Source organism: Triticum aestivum, chromosome 3B (assembly GCF_018294505.1).
Source record: "Triticum aestivum cultivar Chinese Spring chromosome 3B, IWGSC CS RefSeq v2.1, whole genome shotgun sequence".
NCBI classification, from domain to species: domain Eukaryota; kingdom Viridiplantae; phylum Streptophyta; class Magnoliopsida; order Poales; family Poaceae; genus Triticum; species Triticum aestivum.
The window spans coordinates 307,507,091-307,516,228 of NC_057801.1; positions in this window are offsets into that span (position 1 = coordinate 307,507,091).

Consider the following 9,138-nt stretch of genomic DNA (forward strand, 5'->3'; position numbering starts at 1 on the left):
CCTTCGAAGGACCAGCATGCAAAACGAGAGGACCAAGATCAAGCCAGAGAATCAAAGTACCACCAGGAGAAAAGCCTCCCTTGCCGGGCAAACGGGCTTGGTGAGGGCCGAACCACCCCCGGAAGGAAGCAACCAAGACGTCCCGGCAGGGCCTGCCTGGACTCATGGAGGCAAGAAACACATCATCACCCACTCTCCCATGACCCACGTCGTGGATCAGTGTAGTGTCAAGCCACAAAGTGATTAAGTGGCAACCATTCTCCACATGGCAACCTCTTTCTACAGGAAAAACTACAGATGACACCCGTCTCGCGATGTGTCGAACAAGCACACGAGGAGCTGGCAGAATAAGCCCGGCAAGGGTTGCTGGGCGAGCAACGATGTGTCGTTGAGTGGCGCATTTAATGCGCCCTGTCAGCCTGTAGAGTTAGGTATGATAGCACTATTTGCTACCTTATCAGTGCATAATTACTGATTTGCCATTGTCGTGACCCCTTAACCTATAAAAGGAGGCCCATGGCAACCGTAGAAAGGGTTCGAAGGCTAGAAAGTTAGACATAGATACGCGCGTAGCCATTGCCGCCCGTGCCGGGCAAGTGTACTACATTCCACCACCATTCTTCCACCATCAATCCACCAAAGCTGGAGTAGGGTTTTACGCCTCGCGGCAGCCCGAACCTAGGTAAAATTGCATGTGTGATCACTGTCGTGCTGCCACACGCTCCACTGCTCTTTGTGCAACATGACATCCCCCCTACCGAACCAGCAAGGGGCCCCTTGGTCCCATAGGTGGTCATGGTTTCCCGTGACATCTTTGGCGCGTCAGGTAGGGGGATCGTTCTGAAAGTGCAACTATCCCTAGGTGGTTTTGGTAATTCATAACAACATATAGCTCATTGAGCTAATGCTATTCCAAGACTATTATTTCAGGAAGCTCAATGAATGGCATGGCATGGATGATGAAAGTGGATCCCTCAAAATATCAAGGACAAAGGATTGGCTCAAGCTCAAAAGCTCAAGACTCTTCATTTTATATTTCAGTGATCCAAGATCACATTGAGTCTATAGGAAAAGCCAATACTATCAAGGAGGGATGAGGTGTTGCTTAATGAGCCTCTTGCTTCATGTGCTTAGTGATATGCTCCAAAACCCTCAACTACTTTCTCACATCCTCGTTTGACCTAAACCTAAAGCCAAAATCAGTCACACCGATTCTTTCTATCCAGCGCCACCGAGTTCAAATGTCATAGCCACTGCCACAAACCCTAGGCAAATCGGTCTCACCGATAGGGATCTCGGTCTCACTGAGATGGGATTGTAATCTCTTTGTTTCCCTTCGTAACGTTTCGGTCTAGCCGAAGTGAGCGATCGGTCCCACCGAGATTGCAATGTAAACTCTATGTTTCCCTTTTGTAACATTTCGGTCTCACCGAAAAGAGCAAATCGGTCCCACCGAGTTTACCCGACCAACTCTCTGGTTAGCTAATTACCAAAATCAGTCTCACCGAGTTTGTGTAATCGGTCTCACCGAGATTACGTTATGCCCTAACCCTAACCATATCGGTCCTACCGAGTTGCATTTCGGTCCCACCGAAAATCCTAATGGTCACTAGGTTTACTAAATCGGTCTGACCAAGTTTGTTGATTCGGTCCCACCGAGATTGGTAAATTGTGTGTAACGGTTATATTTTGTGTGCAGGCTATATATACCCCTCCACCTCCTCTTCATTCGTGGAGAGAGCCATCAGAACAAACCTACACTTTCAACTTATCAGTTCTGAGAGAGAACCACCTACTCATGTGTTGAGTCCAAGATATTCCATTCCTACCATATGAATCTTGATCTCTAGCCTTCCCCAAGTTGCTTTACACTCAAATCTTCTTTCCACCAGATCAAAATCATATGAGAGAGAGTTGAGTGTTGGGGAGACTATCATTTGAAGCACAAGAGCAAGGAGTTCATCATCAACGCACCATTTGTTAATTCTTGGAGAGTGGTGTCTCCTAGGTTGGCTAGGTGTCACTTGGGAGCCTCCGACAAAGATTGTGGAGTTGAACCAAGGAGTTTGTAAGGGCAAGGAGATCGCCTACTTCATGAAGATCTACCGCTAGTGAGGCAAGTCCTTCATGGGCGACGGCCATGGTGGGATAGACAAGGTTGCTTCTTCATGGACCCTTCTTGGGTGGAGCCCTCCGTGGACTCACGCAACCATTACCCTTCGTGGGTCGAAGTCTCCATCAACGTGGATGTATGATAGCACCACCTATCGGAACCATGCCAAAAACATCCGTGTCTCCAACTGCGTTTGATTCCTCCAAACCCTTCCCTTTACTTTCTTGAAAGTTGGATGCTTTAATTTCCGCTGCCTATATACTCTCTGCATGCTTGCTTGATTTGTGTGTTGATTGCTTGACTTCTCCAAAGATTTCTAAAATCTTCCAAACTCTAAAATTGGGAAAAGGTTAAGTTTTTAATTGGTTAAGTAGTCTAATCACCCCCCTCTAGACATACTTCAAGGTCCTACAAGTGGTATCAGAGCTTTGGTCTCCATTTGCTTTGATTTCCATAGCTTTTGGTGGTCATAGCCTTGGTTTCACAACCTAGGAGAGTATGGCGTCTAGCGAGGGAAATTATCACTGTAGAGGTCCTTACTTTGATGGATAATTTTGCTAGTTGGAAGCATAAGATGAAAATGCATATTCTTGGACATAACCCCGTCGTTTGGGCTATTATTTGTATTGGCTTGCAAGGTGAATTCTTTGATGGGAGAGAGCCAAACCGTGAAGCTAATGCGGAAGAATTGAAGATGCTGCAATACAACGCTCAAGCTTGTGATATCATCTTCAATGGATTGTGCCCCGAAGAATTCAACAAAATCAGCCGTCCTGAGAACCCAAAGGAAATTTGGGAAACTTTGATTGATATGCATGAAGTTACCGACTCCGTCAAGGAATCCAAGTTGGATGTGCTCCAAAGTCAGCTTGACAAGTTCAAAATGAAGGATGGTGAAGGTGTCACTGAAATGTACTCTAGGCTTGCTCTTATCACAAATGAGATTGCCGGCTTAGGGAGTCAAGAGATGACCGACTAATTCATCTTCAAGAAGATCCTAAGAGCATTGGATGGAAAATATGATACCGTGTGCACATTGATTCAAATGATGCCCAATTACAAGAATCTCAAGCCAACGGAGGTCATTAGTAAAATTGTTGCTCATGAGATGTCACTCAAGGATAAGGAGGAACTTCACAACAAGTCAAGTGGTGCTTACAAAGCCTCATGTGAAGCCCCCACATCATCAAGTGAGAAATAGACCCTCAATGAAGAATTGAGCTTAATGGTGAAGAATTTCAACAAATTCAACAAGAGTAGAAGCAAAGAAAGAAGCTCTAAGTCAAGGTCCTACAATGACAAAAGATCTTCCAGTCAAGAGTGCAATTGCTACAATTGTGGGAGACCCGGACACTATTCCAATGAGTGTATGGCACCCTACAAAAGAAGAGAAGATTCTCCAAAAAGAAGAAGTAGAAGAGAAGAATCACCACCAAGAGAGAGAAGGAGTAGAGATGATCGTTATGAACGAAGACCCTCACGGAGAAGCAAGATTCGGAAAGGAAGGACAAGTCATCAAAGAGCTACACAAAACAAAGACATCAAGCTCATGTTGGTGAATGGGTATCCGGTTCCGACTCTGAACATCACTCCAAGAGAAGCTATCACTCCGACTCTGAACATACTCAAGATGAAGGTGTTGCCGGTCTAGCACTTGTGTCAACCAACTCCTATGACATATTTGACTCAACAAATGAAGGAATTGGAAGATGATTCATGGCCAAAGGTCCAAAGGTAACACATCCCGAGTATGTTGATTTCAATAGTGATGAAGATGACTTGCTAGGTGATGATGATTTACTTATTGACAACTCTAGTGATGAATACTATGATGAAACGTCAATTAATCATGCTAAACAAGATAAAACGAATGAGAATGATAAGGAGAAGATTGAGCTTCTAACTAAAGAACTAAACACTCTTAAGTTAGCTCATGAAACTATCTTTGAAAATCATCGAGAACTTTTAAGAGCTCATGAGAAGTTACGCTTTGAAAAGCTCAATCTTGAGCAAGAGCATGAGTTCTTAAAGGCAATCAATGATGATCTTCGCAAGAAAAGTTCTTCTTACATTGCCAAGCGTTTACTCTTCTCTACTTACATGCCTCAAGTCAAGTATAGTAACAAGAACAAGAAAGATTCTTCCTCTAGTAGTAGCAATAACAATGCTAAATCCAATATTGTTGCTTCTAGTAGTTCTCTTGATTCCACTAATGATTCTCTTAGCCAAGTTACACTTGAGCAAGAAAATAGCTTATTGAAGGGAATTATAGAGAAAGGTGTATACAAGAGCCTTGCCGGGAGTAAGCAATTCGAGGAAATTGTACGCAAGCAAGGAAGGCACCGGAAGAATCAAGGTGTTGGTTTTGAACGAAAGTTCAATGCCAATGGAGTTGAGTGGGAAGAAGATCAATACCCCAAGACGAAGTTTGTTCCTCAACAAGAGAAGTATGATCCTACTTCTTTCAAGGGAACACAAGCACAAGATGATCTTCCACCACAAGACCACAGAAAAGGCAAGGACAAGCTTCAAGAGGAGATTGATGCATTTGAAGAAGCACCTAAGGCCTTGGTCAAGTGGGTTCCCAAGACTACGTCAAGTTCTACTTCATCAAGCACAACTACAACTCCAAGGATTCCCATCAAGATGATGTGGATCCCGAAGAAGAAGAACTAGAGAGTTCTTGAGGGTGACTCCGCCAACATTCTTCACTCATATCATTATGGCAAGGACAAGTGCAATCAACTTCCACATCTTGCACTAGTTCAAGGAGTCACAAACCCTCATGTTGGTAAGGCAAGGGACAAGGTAACCTAATGATTTCATGGACATCATTTGTGTGTGCATCACTCTATGTCTATGGATATTCTTGTTTGTTCCTTGTGGGACTAACCCGTGTAGGTATTGAAAGTGCAACTCACTCCAAAGGATTGCTCCAAAAGATCTACATCAACATTGAGCATCCACATCTTCAACACCTACATGAAGTCATCATCGACAAAACCCAAGGTTAGTTCATCCCTCTAAGGGGGGATCTCACATCTAGGGGGAGCTTAACTCTAAGAATTGAGTCAAAGCAACTCTAATGGTGTGAACACATCAATGCATTATGTAAAAGTGGTAACCCCACTTGAGCTTAAACGATGAGTATGACCTATGATCAAATGTTCTCATTTGACTCCTAAGTCAATATACTCATATATAGATGACCTAGTCATCGCCAATTGTTTGATAGATGCTAGAATTGGTTGTGCATGCTTTGCCACATATTTCATTTGTCATTTTATTGTGTGAGCATGTTGGTTGCATATTTTACTCATTCGAGGACATCCACTTGTTGTTTTGATTGATTGGTTTCTTTTTCTTTGGCCAAGTGGATGGACAAGAATGCCTAAGAACCTTCTCTAGCTATCTATGCTTTTCTCGTCTCAAACTCTATTCATGCTACATCACAAAATTTGATCAAGTCAGATTCGAACCACTCTGTGTGAGGAGCACTTGGAGTCCCCGATTCGTCATAGACTTAAACTTCCAAAACTTCTTTGTGATTTTCGGTCTGACCGATTCCTCCATTTCGGTCCTACCGAGATCACTAAGTCGATCTAGGTTTTCAATCTCGGTGCAACCGATTTGAACTTTTCGGTCACACCGAGTTGCTGTAACTGTTAACAGTTATGCATCTCGGTGCCACCGAGTTGTTCAACTCGGTCACACCGACAGTGTCGGGCTATATATAGTCACGGGACAAAATTTGGAAATTCCTCCAAACCTTTTCGCCCGCTCATAGCTCGCTCTGCCTACTAGGTCTATGGATCGTCGACTTCGTCACTAGCCGCCTCCTGTCGCTGGTCTCCGCCGCCGTCAACGGATTTCTTCTCCGTCGTTGCCGCCGTAGCGAGTTCACCGCCGAACTAGGGTATGAACTCGATCACAGTGCTTCCTCATCTGATTCTCAGCACATTGTGTTCGTAATGCATCTTGCCACGATTGAGACACTCCTATCCAGTCAATGCGATCCTTAGAATAGATGCGATTCAAAAATTTAGGGTTAGGTTTCCGCCGAAACCATCTCGAACCCACCGGGTTGAAAAGCTCGGTCCCACTGATTTGGCTAACACCATTGCACTAGTAAGTCTCGGTCTGACCGAGAATTACAAATCGGTGTGACCGATTTTAGAACTTTGTGAAACCCTAGCAGTCTCGGTGCCACCGAACTGTGACTCGGTCTGACCGAGTTCACTAGTTTAGGTTCCAAAACTGCTTCGGTATCACCGAGTTTGAAAATCGGTAGATCCGAAATGCTTTCTGTGGAAACTAAAACTAAGTTTTTGAATCATTCTTTTGCAAAAATCTCTGCATTTTGTGATGCTCATCCACTCTATCTCATCTATAACTATTCACAGGGTCAGCAGTCAGTGATTTGCAGCATGTCAGACCAAAGTGATAGTCAGAACAAGTCAGCAGAGCAGATTCACATGAGTGAGGGCACTAGTCCCTCTAGCAGCTTCAGATGAAGGGAGCAGAAGCACTCCCAGCAATTTGCCCAAAGCAGCCACAAGAGCTAGAAGGAAGAGAACCTCAGACTCTGAGGATGAGGATTATGTGGCTGTTGAAGATGAGGCTACTTCCAAGAAGGTAGTGCTCAAGAAGGTGCTTAGTTCAACTGCAGTTATGCCAGGCATGAAGATCAAAAGGCCAGCAGGAAGACAACCAATGTCCAAAGCCAGAGGATCAACTCAAGTACCTGAAAAGCCTGATCCCAAAGAGCCAGCTGCAGAAGGAAAGAAAAGGAAGGAAAGGGTCAAGAAGACCATGGCCAGAGTTGTTGGTCAACCTTCCATGATGGAAGAGGGAGAAGAGGTTGCTGAACCAGCACCCAAGGCACAAAAGCTGATGGGTGATGCTATAAAGTCAGGGGCTGCAACATCAAAGCCCAAAGAAGCACCCAAAGCTGCCTCCAAGCCCAAGATTGCACCAAAGAGAAATACCAGGAGTATACCAGCAGCTGAGAAGAACAAGGCCCCAATGCCTGAGGTTGCTGCTGAGGAAGATGAAGAAGGGCAGATCCTAAGGAAGCTCAAACCCAAGATTCCCAGACCACAATGATGCTCATCCTGTGGCTGAGAACATGAAGATCAGGAGAGACTCAGGGTTGAGGCTATGGAGAGAGTCAGATCCATATGCCACCAGGAGAAGGACTGCTGTAGATTACAGGTTCCACACCAAGGAGCAGCAGGACTTCTATGAGACAATCTTGTTGGACAAGAAGCCCATAGTGTGTGATATGAGGTGGGTCGACTGGACCTACATGAAGGAAAATGAAGAACACTATCCTGGAGTGCAAGACAGTTTCATTGCTTGTGGAGTTGCAGATTTTGTTGGGCAGAAGCTCACCAACTGGAATGATGAACTCATTATGCAATTCTACTCCACACACACTTCTATCCAGATGGCAGGATAGTTTGGATGTCTGAAGGAACAAGATACCAGTCAACCATTGAGGAATGGGCAAGTCTGATCAATGCCCCAAAGGAGAGTGAAGATGACTTGGATGTATTATGCCAAGAAGAAGATGGGACACAATCTATGTCACATATGTACAAGAGATCCCAGAAAAGCCCTTGAGACTTTCTCGTTTGGATCAGTTCATTTTCTTCTGTCAGGGCTGCCTACGATCAACTGGATCTTAAGGCACACTCTTTTGCCCAAATCAGGTGACCACAACATGATTAGAGGGCATGCAATTAACTTGCTCACATTATTTGATGTGCCCCAGAAATTCAAGGTCATGAGCCTTATGGTTGAAACTATCAAGAGGACTGCAGCAGATCAGAAGAGAAGTTGTGGATATGCCCCACAGATTCAGGAGTTGATTAACTCAAAGATGGGCACAGGAAAATATCAGTTGGATAAGAACATTTTGCTCTCTATCCAGACTTTGAGGACAATCAAGTTGTCATGAATGAGAATGAACCATCATCAGTGCAAGCTCAAGAGAAGAAGGAGAAAGCAAGGAAAGAGAAGGCTGCCAAGATGCCAACTCAAGAGGAGGCATCTGAGTACTTTTTGAAGAACAAGCAGGAGCAGCTTGGTTACTTGATAGCATCAACACTGAGGATTGAGAAGGGGTTGGCCACCCTAACTCAAAACTAGGAGAGCCTGGAAAGAATCATGGAACAAAAATTCTATGATCTTGATGTCAAAGTAACTGAGATTCAGTCAGTTGTGGAACAGCTTCAGGATGACATGCAGGAGAGGAAGGGCAAGACAACCACTGATGCATTTGCCAGAGTGCCTAGAGCTCAGAGGTCAGCTGCAGTGCCTGTGACAGACACAAGAGCCACATCATATGCACCAGCTACAGCTCCTACAGCTCCAGTGCAACCAGCTCCAGCACCAACTCCTCCAGCTCCATCTACATCAACTGAAGTCTTCGTCCAAGGAGCCATCTCTACACCACCACCTGAAGACCAAGCCTGAGAGACGATATAGCACTATGCATTTTCTATGAACTTTTTGGTAACTTGTTGCCAAAGGGGGAGAAAAATGTATAGATCATAGGCTTCGGAGAGAGAGATTTGTGTTTTTGTTCTCTCTTGTCTTCTTGGTTGAACTTGTTTGCTTTTGATTGCTTGAGATACTATGCATTACCTGTGAGACATTGATGATCATGTGTTTGATCATAAGCTACACTTATGCTTGTTTGATGATATTATCTTACCTATCCTTATATGATCATTCACTTTGCTTGGTGATGAGTGCATGTATTCAATCTTTATTATTTTGAGCGCTCCACCAAGATGTATGTGACATGGAAGAGTAACCCATGAGCCTAATTCCTTGTGCATTTGCAGTCCAAAGCAAATCTTAAATATGCACAAATTTAGGGGGAGCTCTTGCTTATCACATACTTCTCAAAGCGACGATGTTTTTCAATCTTATTATCATTTGTCGAAGCTTTGATCTATATGTTGTCATCAATTACCAAAAAGGGGGAGATTGAAAGTGCAACTATCCCTAGGTGG